At 38.8% G+C, this 26,293-nt stretch overlaps 1 long non-coding RNA gene across 1 annotated transcript; it reads right to left on the bottom strand.

Annotated features, from left to right (window-relative positions):
- Positions 1 to 894: 894 nt before the first annotated feature.
- On the bottom strand, positions 895 to 24,882 carry LOC117077171. The gene is made up of 4 exons (XR_004434697.1): positions 24,503 to 24,882; positions 14,686 to 14,748; positions 4,798 to 5,020; positions 895 to 1,177 (listed from the first exon to the last, which is right to left on the bottom strand). It is a non-coding gene; the product is annotated as an uncharacterized LOC117077171 (long non-coding RNA).
- Positions 24,883 to 26,293: the final 1,411 nt, after the last annotated feature.

The following is a 26,293-nucleotide window of genomic DNA, read 5'->3' as shown; positions in this document are numbered from 1 at the left end:
AAATGAATTGTCACACAAACAACATTTATCACAATCTGTACATACAGTCGAATGAGCCAAACCTCCTTGCTCATTTTTTTTCCCACTATCCCAATCAAACCCTCTTAAGGAAATAAACCCATCCCCTACCATTTGATCTTAAAAGCAATTACATAGCAAGAAGTTTTGATTTTTACTTTATTTTTCTTTTGTTGGTATGCAGTTAAGGGCTGGGACTCCGGAATCAGATTGCGTGAGTTTGAATCCTGGATTGACACTTAATTTGTAATTGCCTGGTCCATGTCACTTAATCTTCTTAAACTGCAAATTTCACCTCTGCAAGATGGAGATAATAATGGTCCCTACCTTGTAGAATTCTTGTAAGGATTATCCAAAATAATGCATGTAAAGCACTTGGCACACAAATTATGTAATTCGTCAATGTTTCTATTTTTAGTATCTTCATGGTATGTTTTCTCTTCTGATTCAAACACCAACACACATGCGTGTGTGTGTATGGATATTTGAGATTATGATAATGACATATTGACTGATAATGACATTTGCTGGCAATATATGGTATCTATAACCAGGAAGTCATTAGTGATTTTAGAGTGATTCCTAGGTCCTTCCTGCCTTTTGTTTTTCTTTTTTTTTTTTTAGACGGAGTTTCGCTCTTGTTGCCCAGGCTGGAGTGCAATGGCACGATCTTGGCTCACCACAACCTCTGCCTCCTGGGTTCAGGCGATTCTCCCGCCTCAGCCTCCCAATTAGCTGGGATGAAAGACATGTACCACCATGCCCGGCTAATTCTGTATTTTTAGTAGAGATGGAGTTTCTCCATGTTGGTTGAGCTGGTCTCGAACTCTCAACCTCAGGTGATCCTCCTTCCTCCACCTCTCAAAGTGTTGGGATTAGAGGTGTGAGCCACAGTGCTCGGCCTTGCCTTTTGTTTTTCTAATGGTATATTTGTCTTCTATTAATTAACTTTAATATTAGACTAAACATATTAAATGTGAATGACATAAAAAAGAAGACATTAAACACGTGAATAAGTGATGAAGGCATCAGTAAAATATAGAAGATTTGATCCAACTTACATTGAAAATCATGTGGCCTTCTAGGTTGTGACATTAATGGTGGTTGTGTGTACTGCCTTTTACCATGTCAAGAATTGTTTGAAATGAATACTGGAGCCCTGGAAAGTCAAACTCAAATAAAAACCCTATGAAGCTTGCCTACACATGTCTGCTCCTTTGTAAATTTGGAAGGAGACTTCAATATAACAAATAGGCAGAGTGTTAGCATTTTCTTAAAATGTTTGCTCAAAAAGAATCTTAGTATGAAAATACATCTATTGAGTGAGAATAGGGGAAAACCACTAGAGAAGTAGAGAAATCAACTTTATAAGCATGTATCTATTACCTAATCATTGTGACGTTAAAATTTGTTTTTCCCAGGAATGAAAATGAAAATATTGAAAAAGAAAGCTAGGCTTGAGTGTAAATAGCATATTGTACCTCGGACACCTCAATAGAGTAGTGTGTAGACTCAGCATGCTTTCAGTCCAGAGATCATTAAGTGGAAAGATGTTTTTCTTTAGTAATTACTTATATAAGGAAAATTAAATAGATGTTCTCTTAAAGAAAAACAGGAATATTACTCATTCTTTGGAAAATCCCAAAGACCCACAGCAGGAGATTACCATGTCGTTTTTCTTTCTCAAGGCATTTAGGAAGAAAAATATTAATAAAATGTGATGCTTGGATGAAATTATTTTGCAAGTTTCCTTATAAATTATATGTATTTTACTTAAAATTGGTTAAATATAAATAATATACTGAGAAAGAGTTTATAGGGCAATGACGGCTCATATTTCTGTTCTAAAAGAAAAAACAGAGCCAAATAGTCTTTGAGTTGTAGCATTGCCAAGTGGAGCCCCTCCACAGCTCCCTGGTAATGTTTTATTATAACCTGGACAAAATATATAGATATTATTAATACTAACAAGATGGAACCTGACTTTTAGGGTCACTAACATAATATCCAGTTAACCAGAATCCACATGGTCTTCAGCTCTAGTCTATTCGCACACCAACCCTCTACCACATATGGTCTATGCAGCTTGGCTAAATCCATCCTGTTTTTATCTAGCCCTAAACAAGACAAACCCAATTTCTGAAACCCTTTGATAAACCTGTACTTTCTATCATGTGAAATACAAACTTCTTATCCTAAGAACCAAAGCGCAACAGGCTTTCAATCCCACACATCTCTATTTTGGACTATCCAAATCACCGTCTCTACCTATTGGAAAACTACCAAAACTGTTATCTTAAAGATCCCTTGAGCCAGAAATTATTTTCATTTTCCCTTCTTCTGTCACTAATTTGCACCTCCCATAATGCAATAGCACAGCCTATCTTGTGTCATCATTATTTCTGGATCGTTTGTTTCCTTTGTTTACAAGGTATCAAATAATCTCTCACTCAGGAACTTGCATATATCCATTCCTTCTTCCCAGACCTCTCTTCCTCCTGATAGCTATAGGCTCCCTCTCTCATTCGTATAGGTCTCTGCTCAAGTGTTGCCTTCAAATAAATATTGCCGGGCATGGTGGCATACTCCTGTAGTCAGCTACTTAGGAAACTGAGGTGGGAGGATGGTTTGAGCCTATGAGTTCAGGGCTAGCCTTGAGAACATAGCAAGACCCCATCTCTAAATAAATTATTTTTTAAAATATCCCCTGACTCTGTTATCTAAAATAGCATTCTCCTCCCCATTCACTCTCTGCCTTCTTAAATTCTTGAATTTGCTTGAGCATACTTATTATAATCTGATTATATTTATTTATTTGCTTGCCAGCTTTTTTCACCTACCAGAAGATAAGTGCCATGAGATCAGGGACTTAATTTAATTTGTTTTGTTTCCTGCTGTGTGCCATATACCTAAGAGTATGCCTGACTCATTTTGTTGCTCTAAAAGTAGCTCAATTAATGTGTGAAGCCAAATTGATTCAATAATAAATTTCCAGGGCATAATTATAGACTATCTCTAACTTTAGCTAAAAATTGAGCATAAAAGCATAGGAATTTTCTCAGATGTCCTTGAAAAACAATTTTTTTAAATGCATGTCTTACATAAAATACATTAAAGCTATACTTATGGGACACGGACCCCACTTTTTTGAGATAATTTTTAGAATGAGCATATATTAGCCTCAAATGTTTTCATAAAGCAATTGTGCCATATTTTCAAAGATACTTTGCTCATTTAAGAGCCAATGGTACTTTATTATATGACAGTTTGCACATTTGCTCATTTCCCAGAGTTTTAGTTCTTTCAACTGTGTATCTTAGGGATGTGTGTGTGTGTGTGTGTGTGTGTGTGTTTTAGGTTCTAAAGTACGTTTTTGGTAATTATTTAAGAACTTGAAATGTATAGAAGCAGTTATTAAGCCTAAAATCACATTTACAATGCACTATGTATATAGCTCTTAAGAAAGTTAAGATTGTGTTTTGTGTGTATGTATGCTAGTAAAGTTTATTTACACTACATTCTCTCATGTCAATCACATTTAAGTCCTGGAAGTTTGTATTTCTGTGTTTACATACAGAGTTAAGTACATTCCTGAGAAAATGTAATTCAGTAAATGAGTTTTCACTCATCAATCCTTTGAGTGCCTAACTGTACCTTTTACTGCATTATTGAAGAATCAAAGAACTATGAGACATGGTCTCTTCCCACTTGAAGTGTACATTATCTCTGAGGTAGCATCCTACCTAGATCTTATGATAGCCTCGTTCTTAATACAAAAGGACTTCCTAGGGAAGGATATTCTAAGCAGAAGACTAACATATTTCAAGACATGAGCTCACTAGAGAACAAAATGTGTTCTTAAAGGCAAGCAGCTCAATTTAGCTACAACATGGAGAGGTATGTAGGTGAGGGGAAATAAATGAGCTTGTATGTAACCAGGGTCAGATAATGAGGGGACTTGTATGTCAGACAATTAAGTTTGGACCTGACCCTTCAAACAGAGTCAGTGGGGGAGTTTTAAGCAAGGAAATTGTGTGATCATATTTGCTTTCTAGAAAAGTCTGTCTGTAGCAGCATGGGGAGTGGAATAAGGAAGGAGAGGCAAAACCAAAGTCAGGGAAGCTAGTTATGAAATTATTGCAATAGTACACAAAAGAGACGAAAGGGTGTCTGAACTATGTAGCAACAACAACAAAAAGAAATCGAATAGTGCATTACTACTTTTCTTAAAATGTTCAATGATCTTCCATTTCATTTTAAAAAATACAGACATCTTTCAACATCACCCATCCTCTTTATAATGAAAGTAATAGAAACTCAACTCAGGTCCAATTAAGTAGGAAAAAAGCAAACTCCCAAACTCAGTTACCTAACTGAGAAGCTGAGGGTGCATTTAGCTCTCACCCTGATTGTATTCAGACCCTTAACTGAAGTCCTTAAGTTTTTCTCCTTTCCTTTGCTTTATTCCTTGGCTTGCTTTTATTTTCAGGAAGCCTCTCTTCACCTTTGGGGCAAGATGCCTGGCAGCAATTCCAGACGTATATACTCTTCAGGGCAGCATTCCCAGGGAAAATTACCTTGTTAACCACAGAAAAGAAATCCTATGGAGGACTTAAAATGATTTTGCTTGGGTCACACGCTCCTTTCTGTGACTGAAGATGGGGTTAATTTTATTGACCAAGTGCAGGACACATGATGTACACTTGTATGAGGTAAGGGAGCCCAACAAGATTTATACATACAGTAAAGGCTGATGTAGGAAAAGCCTAGGGTACTTACCAAAAGAAGAAACGTGAAACAATTTGCTGGTCAAACTTTAACTTCAGCCATAATCATAGTTCACCACATGCTACTCCCAGGTTTTCTCCTTTTAGCCTCTTTCCAGTTCCTTCAGTCTTGCAAAAGTGGATTCTTGAGTCTGCAAAACTGCAAATCGTGGCTTTCCACCTCTGAATCTCTGTTCAATTTGTTTATGTTACTTTAATTCCTTCTCTATCCCTGCCTGTTAAGATAGAAATTCTAGAAATTAATGCCTTGTATATATTCTCTGCTTCATTAAAGAGACTTGTCCAAGCAATTGATTAGATATTCAGAAGACATAAAAATACACAAAGCACAGACAATATCCTCAAAGAGCTTTTAATTAGAAGGTTAAACAAAACACATATACAAATAACCAAAGTAGGACACAAACAACACAAGTGAATTAAAGAGGGCAATGGAAACTTAGTGAAGGAAAGGAGCAAGGACTGACTGAAATTCAGTGCACATTTGTTTTGAAGGAATAAAATGAACAAATGAAGTAAGTGATGTAAATGAGTAAACTGATAAAACATAGAAATTTAAATCATCCAGAAAGATAAAAAGATTAGGCTTTTCACCATAAAAGGTAAAGTCATCAAGAAAAAAATGATTTTTTTGTGCTTTTATTTTATTTTTATTATTATACTTTAAGTTTTGGGATACATGTGCAGAACATGCAGGTTTGTTTCATAGGTATACACATGCCAAGGTGGTTTGCTGCACCCATCAACCCGTCATCTACATTAGATATTTCTCCTAATGCTATTCCTCCCCTAGCGCCCCCACCCCCTGAGAGGCCCCAGTGTGTGACATTCCCCTCCCTGTGTCCATGTGTTCTCATTGTTCAACTCCCACTTATGAGTGAGAACATGTGGTGTTTGGTTTTCTGTTTCTGTGTTACTTTGCTGAGAATGATGGTTTCCGGCTTCATCCATGTCCCTGAAAAAGATATGAACTCATCCTTTTTATGGCTGCATAGTATTCCACTGTGTATATGTGCCACATTTTCTTTATCCAGTCTATCATTGATAGGCATTTGAGTTGGTTCCAAGTCTTTGCTACTGTGGACAGTGTTACAATAAACATACATGTGTATGTGTCTTTATAGTAGAATGCTTTATAATCCTTTGGGTATATACCCAGTAATGAGATTGCTGAGTCAAATGGTATTTCTGGTTCTAGATCCTTGAGGAATCACCACACTGTCTTCCACAATAGTTGAACTAATTTACACTCCCACCAGTGTAAAGGTGTTCCTATTTCTCCACATCCTCTTCAGCATCTGTTGTTTCCTGACTTTTTAATGATTGCCATTCTAACTGGCATGAGATAACATCTCGTTGCGGTTTTGATTTGCATTTCTCTAATGACCAGTGATGATTAGCTTTTTATCATATGTTTGTTGGCTGCATAAATGACTTCTTTTGAGAAGTGTCTGTTCATATCCTTTGCCCACTTTTTGATGTTTTTTTCTCTTGTAAATTTGTATAAGTACTTTGTAGATTCTGGATATTAGCCCTTTATCAGATGGATAGATTGCAAAATTTTTCTCCCATTCTGTAGATTGCCTATTCACTCTGATGATAGTTTCTTTTGCTGTGCAAAAGCTCTTTAGTTTAATAAAATCCCATTTGTTAATTTTGGCTTTTGTTGCCATTGCTTTTGGTATTTTAGTCATGAAGTCTTTGATCGTGCCTATGTCCTGAATGGTATTGCCTAGGTTTTCTTCTAGGGTTTTTATGGTTTTAGATCGTACATTTAAGTCTTTAATCCATCTTGAGTTAGTTTTTGTATAAGGCTAAGGAAGGGATCCAGTTTCAGTTTTCTGCATATGGCTAGCCAGTTTTCCCAACACCATTTATTAATAGGGAATCCTTTCCCCATTGCTTGTTTTTGTCAGGTTTGTCAAATATCAGATGGTTATAGATGTGTGGTTTATTTCTGAGGCCTCTGTTCTGTTCCATTGGTCTACATATCTGTTTTGGTACCAGTGCCATGCTGTTTTTGTTACTGTAGTCTTGTAGTATAGTTTGAAGTCAGGTAGCGTGATGCCTCCAGCTTTGTTCTTTTTACTTCCGATTGTCTTGGCTATATGGACTCTTTTATGGTTCCATATGACATTCAAAGTAGTTTTCTTCTAATTCTGTGAAGAAAGTCAATGGTAGTTGGATGGGGATGGCATTGAATTTATAAATTACTTTGGGCACTATGGCCATTTTCACAATATTGTTTCTTCCTACCCATGAGCATGGAATATTTTTCCATTTGTTTGTGTCCTCTTTTATTTCGTTGAGCAGTGGTTTGTAGTTCTCTTTGAAGAGGTCCTTCACATCCCTTGTAAGTTGGATCCCTAGGTATTTTATTCTCTTTGAAGCAATTGTGAATGGGAGATCAGTCATGATTTGGCTCTCTGTTTGTCTGTTATTGGTGTATAGGAACGCTTGTGATTTTTGCACACTGATTTTGTATCCTGAGCCTTTCCTGAAGTTGCTTATCAGCTTAAGGAGATTTTGGGCTGAGATGATGGGGTTTTCTAAATGTACAATCATGTCATCTGCAAACAGAAACAATATGAATTTCTTTCTTCCTATTAGAATACCCTTTATTTAGATCAGATTTCACCTGATGAACATCGATGCAAAAATCCTCAGTAAAATACTGGCAAACCGGATTCAGCAGCACATCAAAAAGCTTATCCACCATGATCAAGTGGGCTTCATCCCTGGGATGCAAGGCTGGTTCAACATTCGCAAATCAATAAATGTAATCCAGCATATAAACAGAACCAAAGACAAGAACCACATGATTATCTCAATAGATACAGAAAAGGCTTTTGACAAAATTCAACAGCCCTTCATGCTAAAAACGTTCAATAAATTCGGTATTGATGGCACGTACCTCAAAATAATAAGAGCTATTTATGACAAACCCACAGCCAATATCATACTGAATGGGCAAAAACTGGAAAAATTCCCTTTGAAAACTGGCACAAGACAGGGATGCCCTCTCTCACCATTCCTATTCAAAATAGTGTTGGAAGTTCTGGCTAGGACAATCAGGCAAGAGAAAGAAATAAAGGGTATTCAGTTAGGAAAAGAAGACGTCAAATTCTCTAAAATTTTCTTTTTTTGTTGCGTCTCTGCCAGACTTTGGTATCAGGATGATGCTGGCCTCATAAAATGAGTTAGGGAGGATTCCCTCTTTTTCTATAGATTGGAATAGTTTCAGAAGGAATGGTACCAACTCCTCCTTATACCTCTGGTAGAATTCAGCTGTGAATCCATCTGGTCCTGGACTTTTTTTGGTTGGTAGGCTATTAATTATTGCCTCAATTCAGAGCCTGCTATTGGTCTATTCAGGGATTCAACTTCTTCCTGGTTTAGTCTTGGAAGAGTGTAAGTGTCCAGGAAATTATCCATTTCTTCTAGATTTTCTAGTTGATTTGCGTAGAGGTGTATAGTATTCTCTGATGGTAGTTTGTATTTCTGTGGAGTCGGTGGTGATATCCCCTTTATCATTTTTTATTGTGTCTATTTGATTCTTCTCTCTTTTCTTCTTTATTAGTCTTGCTAGCAGTCTGTCAATTTTGTTGATTTTTTCAAAAAACCAACTCCTGGATTCACTGATTTTTTGGAGGGTTTTTTGTGTCTCTATCTCCTACAGTTCTGTTCTGATCTTAGTTATTTCTTGCCTTCTGCTAGCTTTTGAATGTGTTTGCTCTTGCTTCTCCAGTTCTTTTAATTGTGATGTTAGAGTGTCAATTTTAGATCTTTCCAGCTTTCTCTTGTGGACATTTACTGCTATAAATTTCCCTCTACACACTGCTTTAAATGTGTCCCAGAGATTCTGGTATGTTGTCTCTTTGTTCTCAGTAGTTTCAAAGAACATCTTTATTTCTGCCTTCATTTCGTTATGTACCCAGTAGTCATTCAGGAGCAGGTTGTTCAGTTTCCATGTAGTTGAGCGGTTTTGATTGAGTTTCTTAGTCCTGAGTTCTAGTTTGATTGCACTGTGGTCTGAGAGACAGTTTGTTACAATTCTGTTCTTTTACATTTGCTAAGGAGTGCTTTACTTCCAATTATGTGGTCAATTTTGGAATAAGTGCGATGTGGTGCTGAGAAGAATGTATATTCTGTGATTTGGGGTGGAGAGTTCTATAGATGTCTATTAGGTCCACTCGGTGCAGAGATGAGTTCAATTCCTGGATATCCTTGTTAACTTTCTGTCTTGTTGATCTGTCTAATGTTGACAGTGGAGTGTTGAAGTCTCCCATTATTATTGTATGGGAGTCTAAGTCTCTTTGTAAGTCTCTAAGGACTTGCTTTATGAATTGGGTGCTCCTGTATTGGGTGCATATATATTTAGGAGAGTTAGCTCTTCCTGTTGAATTGATCCCTTTACCATTATGTAATGGCCTTCTTTGTCTCTTTTGATCTTTGATGGTTTAAAGTCTATTTTATCAGAGACTAGGATTGCAATCCCTGCTTTTTTTTGTTCTCCATTTGCTTGGTAGATCTTCCTCCATCCCTTTATTTTGAGCCTATGTATGTCTCTGCATGTGAGATGGGTCTCCTGAATACAGCAGACTGATGGGTCTTGACTCTTATCCAGTTTGCCAGTCTGTGTCTTTTAATTGGAGCATTTAGTCCATTACATTTAAGGTTAATATTGTTATGTGTGAACTTGATCCTGCCATTATGATATTAACTGGTTATTTTGCTCGTTAGTTGATGCAGTTTCTTCCTAGCCTCGATGGTCTTTACATTTTGGCATGTTTTTGCAATGGCTGGTACCGGTTGTTCCTTTCCATGTTTAGGGCTTCCTTCAGGGTCTCTTGTAAGGCAGGCCTGGTGGTGACAAAATCTCTAAGCATTTGCTTATCTGTAAAGGATTTTATTTCTCCTTCACTGATGAAACTTAGTTTGGCTGAATATGAAATTCTGGGTTTAAAATTCTTTTCTTTAAGAATGTTGAATATTGACCCCCACTCTCTTCTGGCTTGTAGAGTTTCTGCCGAGAGATCTGCTGTTATTCTAATGCGCTTCCCTTTATGGGTAACCCGACCTTTCTTTCTGGCTGCCCTTAACATTTTTTCCTTCATTTTGACTTTGGTGAATCTGACAATTAGGTGTCTTGCAGTTGCTCTTCTCGAGGAATATCTTTGTGGCGTTCTCTGTATTTCCTGAATTTGAATGTTGGCCTGCCTTACTAGATTGGGGAAGTTCTCCTGGATGATATCCTGCAGAATGTTTTCCACCTTGGTTCCATTTTCCCCATTGCTTTCAGGCACACCAATCAGACATAGATTTGGTCTTTTCACATAATCCCATACTTCTTGCAGGCTTTGTTCATTTCTTTTTCTTCTTTTTTCTTTTGGTTTCTCTTCTCGCTTCATTTCATTCATTTGATCCTCAATCGCTGATACTCTTTCTTCCAGTTGATCGAGTCGGTTACTGAAGCTTGTGCATTTGTCACGTATTTCTCGTGTCATGGTTTTCATCTCTGTCATTTCGTTTATGATCTTCTCTGCATTAATTAATCTACCTGTCAATTCTTCCACTCTTTTTTCAAGATTTTTAGTTTCTTTGCACTGGGTATGTAATTCCTCCTTTAGCTCTGAGAAGTTTGATGGACTGAAGCCTTCTTCTCTCATTTCGTCAAAGTCATTCTCTGACCACCTTTGATCCGTTGCTGGCGATGGGCTGCGCTCCTTTGGAGGGGGAGATGTGCTCTTATTTTTTGAATTTCCAGCTTTTCTGCCCTGCTTCTTCCCCATCTTTGTGGTTTTATCTGTCTCTGGTCTTTGATGATGGTGACGTACTGATGGGGTTTTGGTATAGGTGTCCTTCCTGTTTGATAGTTTTCCGTCTGACAGTCAGAAGGACTGTCTGTTGGTCTGTTGGAGATTGCCTGAGGTCCACTCGAGACCCTGTTTCCCTGGGTATCAGCAGCAGAGGTTGCCGACGATAGAATATTGCTGAACAGCGAGTGTACCTGTCTGATTCTTCCTTTGGAAGCTTCCTCTCAGGGGTGTACTCCACCCTGTGAGGTGTGGGGTGTCAGACTGCCCCTAGTGGGGGATGTCTCCCAGCTAGGCTACTCAGGGGTCAGGGACCCACCTGAGCAGGCAGTCTCTCCGTTCTCAGATCTCAACCTCCGCGTTGGGAGATCCACGGCTCTCCCCAAAGCTGTCAGACCGAGTTGTTCGCGTCTGCACTGGCCCCCGCTGCTTCCCCTATTGGTCTTCAGCTGTGCGCTGTCCTCTGAGGTGGAGTCTACCGAGACAGGCAGGCTTCCTTGAGCTGCTGTGAGCTCCACCCAGTTCGAGCTTCCCAGCGGCTTTGTTTACCTACTTAAGCCTCAGCAATGGTGGGCGCCCCTCCCCCAGCCTCGCTGCTGCCTTGCGGTTAGATCGCAGACTGCTGTGCTAGCAATGAGGGAGGCTCTGTGGCCGTGGGACCCTCCCGGCCAGGTGTGGGTATAATCTCCTGGTGTGCCCGTTTGCTTAAAGCACAATATTGGGGTGGGAATTACCCGATTTTCCAGGTGTTGTGTGTCTCAGTTCCCCTGGCTAGGAAAAGGGATTCCCTTCCCCCTTGCGCTTCCCAGGTGAGGCAATGCCTCGCCCTGCTTCAGCTCTCGCTGGTCGGGCTGCAGCAGCTGACCAGCACCGATTGTCCGGCACTCCCTAGTGAGATGACCCCAGTACCTCAGTTGAAAATGCAGAAATCACCGGTCTTCTGTGTCGCTCGCGCTGGGAGTTGGAGACTGGAGCTGTTCCTATTCGGCCATCTTGCTCCGCCCCTCCCCTGAGTTCTAATTTGATTGCACTGTGGTCTCAGAGACTGTTATGATTTCTGTTCTTTTGCATTTGCTGAGGAGTGTTTTGCTTCCAATTATTGGCCAATTTTAGAATAAGAGCATTGTGGTGCTGAGAAGAATGTATATTCTGTTGATTTGGGGTGGAGAGTTCTGTAGATATCTATTAGGTCTGCTTGGTCCAGAGCTGAGTGCAAGTCCTGAATATCCTTGTTAATTTTCCATCTCATTGAGCTGTCTAATGTTGACAGTGGGGTGTTAATTTCTCCCACTACTATTGTGTGGGAGTCTAAGTCTCTTTGTAGGTCTCTAAGGATTTGCTTTATGAATCTGAGTGCTGCTGTAGTGGGTGCACATATGATAGTTAGCTCTTCTTCTTGCATTGATTTTTTTACCATTATGTAATGCCTTTATCTTTTTTGATCTTTGTTGGTTTAAAGTCTGTTTTATCAGAGACTGGGATCGAAATTGCTGCTCCTTTTTTGCTCTCCATTAGCTTGGTACATTTCAATCCCTTTATTTTGAGTCTATGTATGTCTTTGCACGTGAGATGGGTCTCCTGACTATAACACACGGATGGGTCTTGACTCTTTATCCAACTTGTCAGTCTGTGTCTTTTAATTGGAGCATTTAACCCATTTACATTTATGGTTAAAATTGTTATGTGTGAATTTGATCCTGTCATTATGATGTTAGTTGGTTATTTTGCCCGTTAGTTGATGCAGTTTCTTCATAGTGTTGATGCTCTTTACAATTTGATATGTTTTTGCAGTGGCTGGTACCAGTTTTTCCTTTCCATATTTACTGCTTCCTTCAGGAGCTCTTGTAAGGCAGGCCTGATGGTGACAAAATCTCTCAGCATTTGTTTGTCTGTAAAGGATTTTATTTCTCCTTTGCTTATGATGCTTAGTTTGGCTGGATATGAAATTCTTGGTTGAAAATTCTTTTCTTTAAGAATGTTGAATATTGACCCCCACTCTCTTCTGGCTTGTAGTGTTTTTATAAAGTGATCCACTGTTAGTCTGATGGGCTTCCATTTTTGGGTAACCCAACCTTTCTCTTTGACTGCCCTTAACATGTTTTCCTTCATTTCAACCTTGGTGAATGTGACAATTATGTGTCTTGGGGTTGCTCTTCTTGAGGAATATATTTATGATGTTCTCTGTATTACCTAAATTTGAATGTTGACCTGCCTTGTTAGGTTGGGGAAGTTCTCCTGGATAACATCCTGAAGAGTGTTTTCCAATTTGGTTCCATTCTCCCCGTCACTTTCAGGTACACCAATCAAATGTAGGTTTAGTCTTTTCACATAGCCCCATATTCCTCGGAGGCTTTATTTCTCTTCATTCTTTTTTCTCTAGTCTTGCCTTAACACTTAATTTCATTAAGCTGATCTTCAATCTCTGGTATCCTTTCTTCTGCTTGATTGATTCAGCTATTGATATTTGTGTAAGCTTCATGAAGTTCTCATGGTGTGTTTTTCAGCTCCATCAGGTCATTTATGTTCTTCTCTAAACTGGTTATTCTAGTTAGCAATTTGTCTAACCTTCTTTCAACGTCCTTAGCTTCCTTGTATTGGGTTAGGATATGCTACCTTAGCTTGGAGGAGTTTGTTATTACCCACTTTCTGATGCCTACTTCTGTCAATTCATCAAACTCATTCTCCTTCCAGTTTTGTTCTCTTGCTGGCAAGGAGTTGTGATCCTTTGGAGGAGGAGAGGTGTTGTGGTGTTTGGAATTTTCAGCCTTCTTGCACTGGTTTTTCCTCATCTTCCTGGATTTATCTACCTTTGGTCTTTGATGTTGGTGATCTTCGGATGGGGTTTTTGTGTGGACGTCCTTTTTGTTGATGTTGATGCTATTCCTTTCTGATTGTTAGTTTTCCTTCTAATAGTCAGACCCCTCTGCTGCAGGTTTGCTGGAGTTTGCTGGAGATCCAATCCAGACCCTGTTTGCCTGGGTTTCACCAGTGGAGACTGCAGAACAGCAAAGATTGTTGCCTCCTCCTTCCTCTGGAAGCTTTGTCCCAGATGGGCATCCACCTGATGCCTGCCGGAGCTCTCCTGTATGAGGTGTCATACTGCTGACCCCTGCTGCGAGGTGTCTCCCTGCCAGGAGGCATGGGGGTCAGGGACCCTCCTGAGGAGGCATCTGTCCCATAGCAGCGCTCAAGTGCTGTGCTGGGAGATCCACTGCTCTCTTCAGAGCCGGCAGGCAGGAACATTTAAGTCTACTGAAGCTGTGCCCACAGTCACCCCTTCCCCCAGGTGCTCTGTCTCAGGGAAATGGTAGTTTTATCTATAAGCCCCTGACTGTGGTTGCTGTCTTTCTTTCAGAGATGCCCTGCCTAGAGAGGAGGAATCTAGAGAGGCAGTCTGGCTACAGATGCTTTGTGGAGTTGTGGTGGGCTCCACCCAGTTTGAACTTCCAGTTGGCTTTGTTTACACTGTGAGGTGAAAATCACCTACTCAAGCCTCAGTAATGGTGGACTCCCCTCCTTGTGTCGAGCTCAAGAGTCCCACATCAATTTCAGACTGCTGTGCTGGCAGCAAGAATTTCAATCCAGTGGATCTTAGCTTGCTGGGGTCCGTGGGAGTGGGAGCCACTGAACTAGACCACTTGGCTCCCTGACTTCAGCCCCCTTTCTAGGGGATTGAATGGTTCTGTCTCACTGGCATTCCAGGCACCACTGAGGTATGAAAAAAACTCCTCCACCTAACTCAGTGTCTGCCCAAACGGCCACCCAGTGTTGTGCTTGAAACCCAGGGCCCTTGTGGTGTAGGCAACCGAGGGAATCTCCTGGTCTACAGGTTGCAAAGACTGTGGGAAAAGTGTAGTATCTGGGCTGGAATGCACTGTTACTCAAGGCACAGTCCCTCAGGGCTTCCCTTGGCTAGGGGAGGGAATTTCCTGACCCCTTGCACTTCCGGGTTGAGATGACACACCACCCTGCTTCGGCTCACCCTCCATGGACTGCATCCACTCTCTAACCATTCCCAGTGAGATGAGCTGTGTACCTCAGTTGAAAATGCAGAAATCACCCACCTTCTGCATTGATCGTACTAGGAGCTGCAGACCGAAGTTGTTTCTATTCGGCCATCTTGCCAGCTACCAAAAAAAAAAAAAAAAAAAAAAGATTTATTTTTAATTTGGAGGAGAACTGAGCATGTTTAATGAAGTAAGATGTATTAAGTTCATTAAGAAAAAAAAAGCGGATAAACATAAGGTTTCTGTCCAGAAAAGGAAAGAAAAATGAGATCCAGAAAATAAATGGAGTTCAAAGCTAACTCTTAAACCATATATTTAAAGATTTTTTAAAAGAGCAAGAAAATGTTTTAGGAAAATACCTCTTAAAATGATGATTGGCTTAAACTTAAAATGGCAAGAATTTGGTTCAGAGTAGATTTCCCTGCTTATAATGAGTAATTTTTTTTTTGTTTTCATATGCTCAATTATAATTATAGACTACATTAAAGTAACAAAATACTTTTTTATACAATATCAAGTGCCGATTTCTTAATAATCTAGTTCAGTTCAAAGTATAAAAGTGTTCTTCCCGTCATTTATATATAAATAGAGTTGTTAAGTGTCCCTTACAGTATTAAGAAATCAATATAAATATTTAATGCAAAGGAAACAAGAGATGATTTAAGGATCTTAGGATTCAAGTTGGAGAATATTGCCCTCTCACATTTCTTTCTCATTTTCTCTCTTTCAGAGAAATAAATGTACTATATTTGATACTTAAAATAATAATTATAATTTTTAAATTCACAAATCAGGTTGCAAGCCTGAAGTAGCAGGTTCACATTTATTCTAGTACTCTCACAATGGAAAATATATTAGAAGTACTCAATATGTGTGATGCTATTATGAAAAGGAGGCTTTTAGACTTTACCTCAAACCCATATTATTATATCTAAAATTTTGGTTTATCTAATAGCTGCTTTGAGCTAACTAAATCATTTTGATCGCTAGAAGGTGATAGATATTTGCCTATTTGCCCCTACACATATAGAGAGATAATGTGCAGCCTTGAAGGATTTCCTAATAGAAATTTTCCCTTTCGTAAAGATTGCCTGTGGATGGAGGAGCCAGGTGAAATGTGGCTCTAAAGTGGGTAGGCATGATGAAAATGTGCACATAAGAGCCATTTTTATTTTTCTGAGTCACACCTCATTCCTGAAGAGTTCAACTAGATCTCCTTCCTCTTTCAATTTATTAAGAATTTCAGATATGGCCCTCTCTATTTATTTATTTATTTATATTTATTTTTAGTTGAAGTCTCACTTTTGTTGCCCAGGCTAGAGTGCAGTGGTGCAATCTCGGTTCACTGCAACCTCCGCCTCCCGGGTTCAAGCGATTCTCCTGCCTCAGCCTCCCAAGTAGCTGGGATTACAGGCATGCACCACCATGCCCAGCTAATTTTTGTAATTTTAGTAGAGATGGGGTTTCACCATGTTGATCTGGCTGGATGATCTTGAACTCCTGACCTTGGGTGATCCACCTGCCTCAGCCTCCCAAAGTGCTGGGATTACAGGCATGAGCCACCTCACCTGGCCCTCTATTTTTATATCTTACCAACCAAATGCAATGTACAGAGGGTTGAAGAATGTGGGAATAGTGCACCCCCATAAATTATGTTAAGTGTTTACTTCTCAGCCTCATCTTCCAATGAACTCCTTTGGGCACCCAGCCTGGATGCTAGATTTAGTGATGTGCATACACGTTAACCCTACTTGCTTTCCTTCACTCTGGTTTCTTCTTTTTGAGCATTCCTTTTCCAAATACTTTTTTCCCTTTATCTTTTTAACCCCAATACTCTCAAGCCAAAAAATGTAGATTTCAGTTCAGATGTCTCCTCTGCCATGAAACCTCCTTCCTTTACCTTCAAGATGGAAGTAGTATTTTCTTTTGAATTTCTCTGGCACTTCATCTGTAATACCTTTGTTGCAAGATCACCATTTGATTCCCAGTAATTTTTATTTTTGCATTTTCATCTGCCCTATTTGAGAAGTGGTTCACAGATTTGTTTGTTTATTTTAATTTGTTAGGGTGCCTGGCACATGGTTTATCTTGCACATGTAAATACTTCATAAATATTTTTAATCAATAAATAAATGAATAAAAAAATGTAAGAAAGGAAATTTATTAAAAGGTCACTGCACACATATCTGCAGCCAACTGACCTTTGACAAAATTGCCAAAAATATACGGTTGGGGAAGGACAGTTTTTAAGAAATAGTGCTGGGGTAATGGGATTGCCATATGCAGAAGAATAAAATTGGACCTATACCTTTCACCATATATGAAAGTTAACTCAAGATGGATTAAAGACTTAAATGTAAGATCCAAAACTATAAAACTACTAGAAGAAAACCTATAGAACTCTTATGGATATTGATCTAGGCAAAAAATTAATAAGTAAGACTTCAAAAACACAAGCAACAAAGACAAAAATAGACAAATGGGACTCAGTTACACTGAAACCCTTCTGCACAGCAAAAGAAATAATCAACACAGTAAACAGATGACCTTTATAATGGGAGAAAATGTTTGCAAACTACATATCTGACAGGAGGCTAATATCTACAATTTACAAGGAAATCAAACAACTCAACAACAACAATAATAACAAAATAACCCCATTAGATGTGAAGCCAGAGGCAGGGGAAAAATAACCCCATTAAAAAGGGGGCAAAAGACATGAATAGGCATTTTTCAAACCCGACATACAAATAGTCAAAAAGCATACAAAAAAAATGCTCAAACATTATTAATCATCAGAGAAATGCAAATTAAAAACGCAATGATGTATCATCTTAAACCAGTCAGAATGGAATGTGTGTATATATACATAATGGAATGTGTCTGTGTGTATGTATACAGATATACATATAATATATACACAGAAAATGGAATGTATACACACTATAGAACACTATTCAGCCATAAAAATAATAAAATCACGTCTTTTGCAGCAATATAGATAAAACTGGAGGCCATTACCCTAGGTGAAATAATTCAGAAACAAAAAGTCAGATATCACGTGTTCTCAGTGAGAAGTAAATAATGGGAGGTAAATTATTAGTAGGAGCTAAATAATGTGTACACATGGATACAGAGTGTGGAATGGTAGACACTGGAGACTTGAAGGTTGGGAGGATGAGTGGGGGTGAGAGACAAGAAATTACTTAATAGGTAAAATGTACATTATTCAGGTAATGGTTACACTAAAAGCCTAGACTTTACCACTACTTAATATATCTGTGTAACAAAACTGCACTTGTACCCCTTAAATTTATATAATTTTTTAAAAAGAGGTTATTGCAGTCCTTCAATGGTGCTCACATTTTTCGCACTAGGATGGTGGTGGTGTAGATAGAATGGCAGCAGTGGAAATTGATGTAAATGGAAAATTATGAAAGTTATTCGGGGGATAGAACTGATAGGACATGGAGAGGAAAGTGAGAGAGACAAAACATTGGAGATCATTTCCAGATTCACTGCCTGAGGAATTGAATAGCTTATTGTACCATTTACTAAAATAACCAATTCTGAAGAAATAGCAGTTTGGGGAATAAAAAATAATTTGCTTTATTGGGATATGTTGAATTTTAGGTACTTGTGGGAAATCCAAGTGGAAAACAGCAGCTAGCTATTGATGATAGATCTGGAGTGAAGGGAAGTACTGTGGACATTGTGGATATTGTGGACATTTGGGAACTGTCCGCACGTGCATGATTGATAAGAGAGATAGTTAATCAGAGTGTATAAACAAGGAAGAAAAAAGGGCCTCTGACACAGCTGGGTGGAATACAGCATTTTAAGGTGTACATACCAAAGTAATCTTAAAAAGGAGAAAAAAGGAGGTGAAAAGCAGCAAATGCTGGTGAGGGGATAAGAATGAGAATTGTAAAGTGTCCAGTGGGGACATTGGTGGCCTCAGTGAAACAGTTGCTGTGGAAAATTCAGGGCAAAAGGCAAACTAAAGTGTGTTAGCAGTCAGTTAGAGGAGAGGAAATGAAAACAGTCATCATGAACATTCATTCCAGAAGTTTGACTGTAAAGGGAAGGATAGAGATCGATTTGTAGCTGCAAAGAGAAATTGGGTCAGGTATATTTCTTTTTGATTTTTGTTTTTACTATTGGAGAGATTAACTTTGAATTGTTGATCGAAAGAACCAACTAGAGAGGGTCAGACTGATAACAGAGAGAAGGGAAGGTTGATAAGGTTCTTGAGAATGTAGAAGGGCCTGAAAACTAAAGTTAAGAGGATGGCAATAAATGCAGACACAAGTAAACTTGCAGAATTTGCAGGGAAGTTGAAGGAACTTCTACCTGATAGTATCTATTTGTTCAATGGCATAAAATTCAAAGTCATCTTTAAATTGTGTATGTGAGTATGTGTGTTTACCTGTGTTTGTGTGTGGTGTAGAGAAGTGCTGAAAGTTTGGAATTAACGATCAATATTTAAAGCAACAAATATGTGTGTGTGTATATATATATATGCTTATATATGTGTCTGTATATATATTATATGTAAGAGTTATTAAAACTAAAAGCTAATTGTAATGTCATATTATGTCATATTTAAAAGACGTAATATGGGGCCAGGTGCGGTGGCTTACGCCTGTAATCCCAACACTTTGGGAGGCCGAGATGGGTGGATCACCTGAGGTCAGGAGTTCGAGACCAGACTCCAACATGGTGAAACCCCATCTCTACTAAAAATACAAAAATTAGCTGGGCATGGTGGCAGGTGCCTGTGATCCCAGCTACTTGGGAGGCTGAGGCAAGAGGATTGCTTGAACCCGGGAGGCGGAGGTTGCAGTGAGCCAAGATCAGGTCACTGAACTCCAGCCTAGGCAACAAGAGCGAAACTTTGTCTTACACACGCACACACACACACACACACACACACACAAAGACATGATATGATAAAGAGAATCTTTGTGTTGTGTAAGTGTACTTGACCATTATTTTATGGATTTAGGTTTACAAGGCTAATGGTAAAGAGCCTGGTGCACAATTTTTGCATCAAGGCAGCTGGTATAAGGAAAATAAACATACAGGGTAAAAAGTACAAGGCTATGACTGCGTAGGTCTAATTCCTATGCTTTGCCCTCGGAATAAGTAACTGAATACAAAGATAGGCATATATTCCATTTAATTTTGCATACATACACAAACACTGATAATAATAATAGTAACAATAATAGACAATAGCTATCAAGAGCTTTCCATGTGTCAGACACCAATCTAAACTCCTTACATGATCTTGACAATAATCCTATTAAATAGGTACTCTTTACTATCTCCACTGCACAGCTGAGGAAACAGACACTGATTATAAAAATATTGACATTATTTGGGAATTCATGAACTACCACATAGCTAGTAATTTCTGGAGCTAAGGTATATAGCAATATATAACAGATATACTCATTACCTTTTTAATAAATTTCTATGCATTATTGTTAACCATACACTATGTACAATTATCCAAGTTTATTACTAAATAAAGCAATAACATTTATTTGTTCTAGATTCCCAATGAAAATGGCAGAGTAAGTTCAATGATTAAGTGCTCTTCTCACACCAAACTTTTATCAGTAACTTTTAAAAAATGATATGAAACAGTGTAGTAGTGATGGTGAACTTTATAAGTCAATTTGACTGGGCCACAGGGCACCCCAGATATTTGGCTAAACGTCACACTGGGTGTGCCTGTGAGAGTGTTTCTCGGTGAGATCAACATTTGAATTTGTAGAGTAAGGAAAGAACATTGCTCCCCTCAATGTGGGTAGGTCTCATCCAATTCATTAAATACCTAAGTGGAACAAAAAGATGGGAGAAGAGAGCATTCTGTTTCTCTGCCCACTGTCTTTGAGCTGAGACTTTAGTCTTCTCCTGCATTTGAACTTGGATGTGGGGCTTACACCATTAGTTATCCTGGTTCACAGGCCTTCAGATTTGAATTGGAACTTTACAATTGGTTCTTTTGCATAGACTTGCCAATTATAGATCTTGGACTTTCAGTCTCCACAACTGCATGACACAATCCCTTACAATAAATATTTTATTAATGCTATTCAATACGCTTTGTTTCTGTTTATCTGAAGAACTGCCATATAGTCATTATGTTCAAAGACAAACATTTTCATTGGCCCAAAATAGAAGAGAAACACACAGTAGTAAGAAAGGTTAAAGCTACAGGCCTTGCTGGCTTCTAGGTCTGAAAGAATGTAAATAGCCACGAGGAAGTCAACTGCTGCAAATAAAAGAGATGAAAAGCATCCAACACACAGCAAAGACCAGAATCAGGCTCCACTGTGACATCAGGGACTAGGACGGATGAAAACTGACTTCTGCCTAGGTCTGCTCTGTGGGCAGGGTAAGAGACCACTGTACAACCTGGAAATGGGTCAGGCCACCCACTGGCATGGAGGTGAGATATGCAATGTCGGCACATGTGTGGCAGAGAGATCATGGGTACAGAGAGAGAGAGAGATAAATTAACTACTCAGAAAAGGCTAGAAAGTAAGCATAAGTGATAAACTATTATTGAGAAAAATCAAATAATAAATAATATAATCCTAGAGATAAATTCACTCCCAGTGAATTGAAAATAATGGAACAATCTAAAAATTACTTTAACCTACGTATATTTAATGTTGTGAAAAAGATAGAGGAATAAATGGCACACTTAAAAAATAAAAATTGAGAAACCGAAAAGAACCAAATATAAATTAAGAAGAGAAAAGATACAGAAAATAAGTAATCCTGGAAGCAAGCTATAATTACTAAAAAAATCACTAAAAAGTTAAAAAATACAGACTGGATAAAGACAAATATAGTATGGAGGACCTCGTTCAAAACCTAGCAGGGAAAGGACAAAGTGGTAAATATTAAATATTAAGAGAAGTTATGGATTCTGGTGCTTCTGCCTAGAGTGCAGAAATACGTAAAGAGTGTTACTCCTACTCTGAGAACAAGAAAAAGCCAGAAAAACAGCAAAATCATAACTTCTCTTGAGCCCATCAGAGAGCTAAGTAGCCTGAAATCCAAGTCAAGACATGACATAAGCATGCTCCACCTGTGTTAGAGCCTGTAAGGAAAAGATGGATGTCAGGTACACATGAACAAGTAAGAGGAATCCAGCTGAAATGTGAACAAATTTCTAAAGGCTTAGTGTAAGCTTGGGTAAGAAAATAGAATCCCTGAGAGCAACAGAGGTAAGTGGAATCCACACCCACTATTTCTTCTCTACAGGCTTCCTTCCAATGCATGCTAATAACAAAGATGGCAGGCATGGAGACTACAGAAAGCTTCTCTCAGTGGTGCAGGCCTGGAGGAAGGAAAAGCTCCTTTCCACAGAAAAACCAGGAAGCCCCAGCTAGACCCTAGCCCTTATAAAAGAGAAGTCTTCAGCTCCTGGAGGAGCATGTAGCAAACTATTGCTCCCAGAGCACAGTGAAAGAAGACCTATTACAGCTGAGAAATGGATATAAAAAGGAACCCTCTACCCTACATTGCAGATGATGCCGGGTACATCTGACAAAATGTTGGATTTTTCTTCTCTGATGTCAGATTTTAAATCTTTTGCTTTTTTTAAATAAAGATATAATAATGCATAAAATTGAATGACTTCTTGAATGGTTTAACTTAAATTTAGCTATCAAATAAAAGGTTAAAGAGATTTAGCCAACTGGTAGTGTTCTTACTCTTCAGAAAACCACCCTTTTCACTGTTGCTGTATTATTATTTTGGCTTTTACTGCTGTTACTTTAAAAAATTATTATTAATTTAATATCAATGACACAATGCCCATATACCTTCTTATTAGCCTGCATACTTACCTACATTTACATGTTATACTATGACTATAAAAAGGTAATATTCTCCATCATGTAAAAAACTTCTGTTAGGGTGAGAAAAGTGTATTCCTAAGCTATCAGAGTCTTGATCATTCCCTGAAGAGAATGCTGTACTACTGCTGACATGACAACAGGCTCACTTTTCTCCAAACTCTCCCTAAGTTTGACTTTGAGCATAACTCCAGGCACAAGTGAATACTTCCCCAGTGGCTCTTCCCAGTTGAGAAGAGGTTGGGAATGTTTTCAGGCCTCTCCCACTGAAACCGTTATTTTAGCCTCATTATTAAAACAGGTTGTACTATCTAAGTTGCTAGATTGTTTAGAGGTTAAATGAAATAATGAGGTAAGAATTCAGAATCAAACCAATACCCATTAGGAACTGTAATTAAGGACTATTTTTATCCCAGCAAGTTAAATGCCCTCAATAGCTTGTTCTGAGTATTAAGCAACTGGGATTACACCCTGGAGGTTAACCTCAAGAGCCAAATATTGTCCTGCTATTGCCTAGGGAGAATTCACCACTAAAAAATGACCTCAAAGAACCAACCAAAACAGCAGAAGAATTTAGGAACGTACTCTCTAAATGCTGTCTAATAGTCTCACCTGTATTTCTAAGATGGTAGCCTCAAAAAATATCAGTTTAACTGTGGCCCATACCCATTTCATTCTTGGTCACTGGACAAATGTAAGATGCTCTAGTGAGCTACTTGCTCAGTCCTAGTATTCACACACAACCATGTGATGTCTTCATTTGCCTTTTTTTTTTTTTTTTCAAATTGATGTTCCTTTCAATCCAACCTTAATTTCTCTAGAATCCTAGTTTGTGGTAAATATATTTATCTACATATGTTTTACTTCATGTTTTTTCAAACTCCCTACATCAACTAAAACCAAGTTGGAACATAAGTTCCCCTGAAGACAAGTCAAGTGGTGACTGTTCATATTCCTACACCCTGATTCTGTTACCTCAGAGTGCAGAAAGGACAAAATCTCTTAGCTCACCATTGCTGCCTCCAGATACATTACTTTTTCTCTTAAATGTAAAATATTTCCTCAGTTGATGCATAATAGTTTGTAACACTCAACATTTGTCACCCATTGACATTCTGTTCACTTCCCCCATTTGTTGAATAATTTGATAAAGTGACTTGTGATTTTTCTTTTCATTACAATCCATGCTATCTGTATTAGTCCATTTTCACAGTTTTGTAAATAAATACTGAAGACTGGGTAATTTTTAAAGGAAAGAGGTTTAATGGACTCACAGTTCCACATGGCTGGGGAGGCCTCAGGAAACTTACAATCATGGTGACAGGTGAAGGGGATGCAAGGACCTTCTTCACATGGTAGCAGCAGGGAGAAGGGCAAAGCAGGAGAAATGCCAGACGCTTATAAAAACATTCTATTTCGTGAGAACTCACTCGCTATCACAAGAACAGCATGGGGGAACCTGCCACCCTGATCCAATCACCTCCTTCCCTCGACACATGGGAATTACAATTCAAGATGTGATTTGGGTGGAGACACAGAGCCAAACAGTATCACCATCATCATAGGAAACCTCAAATTTCTCATGACTAGCCATCAACACTTAAAATGCTTAAAAATGTACTTCAAAATGCTTTCCTTAATTGAAAATTCTAGCAAAATGATACTTTTTAACAACTAACAATAAGCTTATAGAATTCTGTAGCAATTATTACATAAAAAGAGAATCCATTTCCTCTTTCTGTTTAAATATACCAAAACATTGTAAAACTATTCAGTGTAAAACTATTCAGCAGCTGGACCGTGCTTATGTAAAGTGTAGCTCATTCAGCAAGGAATAAGCTGTTTAAAGGTAGTATCATCTATATGTAAATATATGAAGAAGCAAAACAATTAGTATAGGATAACAGAACACATAAACTACAAAAAAAGTCACATACAGCACTCAAAAACTATCAGTGTATGAATGCATATCAAAAACTACAAATAATTACCTTGTGTGTGTGTACTCTTCAGGAAACCCTTTTCTAGGGGGCCAAAGGAAATAAGGAAATAGTTCTGTTTCCATCCATTTGGATTCTCCTCCTCATCATCTAGTGCTGCCATCTGCTGATCTCTTCTGCATCCCACACTTTTTGTATCCCACATTGGAGCAGAACTGAGGTTATTAATTTTAATAGTAGAGAATTATCCAACTCCCTGAATAAAGCTTCCTTAGTCAGACTCCTTGGAGGCTTTATCAGTGGTATTTCTGTGTCCACTGATAGCCACTCCATTGTCGGCATAATTTAAGATTTGTCCTTCTTCCAAAAACCCTGAAAAATGCCAGGCTCAGCCACTTACTCCCTGGCAATGGCCTTTCTGCCCTGCATGCTCTCTGCTCTGTGCCTTCTGACTCTTTCTGAGCCCATCTGAACTGTGTTTATTGGAGCTTCCAGGCTGAGTCCTACCTCACAAAGGCTCCCTCTCTACTCAGAAAACATGAACTCCAGATTGCTTGTTTGTGACAGCTGATAGTGCTCCCAGCTTCAGTTACCTGGAGTTTTACTGCTTAGCTGTTTGTGCTTGCTTACTATAGGCTGTAGGCATAAACGACACATGTACAAAAACAAAATATCAAGATTCAGAGAACTTCAATAATTGTTACAGGAAACTCTGACTACAAAACAAATAATAGAGTTCCTAAGGAGTACTGAGGAATCAGTTCAGGATGGACACACATTCTGATCAAAAAGAAAACAACTAGTTACATGGTTTTCTCAAACAGCATTTATAAGAGCAGAAAAAGAAAGCCATTTAGTTGAGTTCATTCAGGTTTGCAGGTTGGCCAGGTAATTGGCAAGGGGGTTCAGAGTATTGAAAAAAGGGTGATTAAAATTATGGACCATGGACTCTGCTGTCTGAAAATCCTGATGAGGTCAGAAAAGTTGAGTGAAAGTAGACAAACAGATAACTTGAAGGTAGAAAGCTGTCATCTGACAGTAAGATATCTGAATTAGTGACATCAGAAATGGAGCAGTCCAGGGCAATACAAATCAAGATTATGACCATAGAAATTGAGTGGCTGCTGTGGAGGGGTGAAAAATGTCACTGAATGAGTATCTGAAAGTCATGGGGGACAGAATACTGAGCTCCTCTCTCTCTCAACTTGCACAGTGGACCATGTCCTAGCCATTAAAGAATGAGAAGGAATGGTCAGGAGGTTGATTAATAATAGCAATGAGGCCAGGCACGGTGGCTTATGCCTGTAATCCCAGTACTTTGGGAGGCGGGCAGATCACAAGGTCAGGAGATTGAGACTATCCTGGATAACATGGTGAAAACCCATCTCTACTGAAAATACAAATACAAAAAATTTGCTGGGCATGGTGACACGCACCTGTAGTCCCAGCTACTCGGGATTTTGGGAGGTTGGGGCAGGAGAACTGCTTGAGCCAGGGAGGCAGAATTTGCAGTGAGCTGAGATCACACCACTGCACTCCAGCCTGGGTGACAGAGCAAGACTCTGTCTCAAACAAACAAACAAACAAACAAAAGCAAAGAAGTAAAGAGAGAAAGTGAGATAGTGTAGGAACCAAGAGTTGGGCAGTTGGAGAATGAACAGTGGTCTGGAAGCAACTCATGGGAGCAAGGAGGACACCAATACCACATGAGGTGAATGGGTTTTGAAAGTATTAGCCTTTTCCAAGTGAGGTGATATGGTTTGACTGTACCCAAATCTCATCTTGAATTCTAGCTCCCAAATCTCCATGTGTCATGGGAGGGACGTGGTGGGAAGTAATGGA

This window comes from Trachypithecus francoisi, unplaced genomic scaffold (genome assembly GCF_009764315.1).
Source record: "Trachypithecus francoisi isolate TF-2019V2 unplaced genomic scaffold, Tfra_2.0 Lachesis_group0, whole genome shotgun sequence".
Classification (NCBI taxonomy): Eukaryota; Metazoa; Chordata; class Mammalia; order Primates; family Cercopithecidae; genus Trachypithecus; species Trachypithecus francoisi.
The sequence above is the reverse complement of the archived record's forward strand: the minus strand, read 5'-3'. Positions and strand labels throughout refer to the sequence as shown.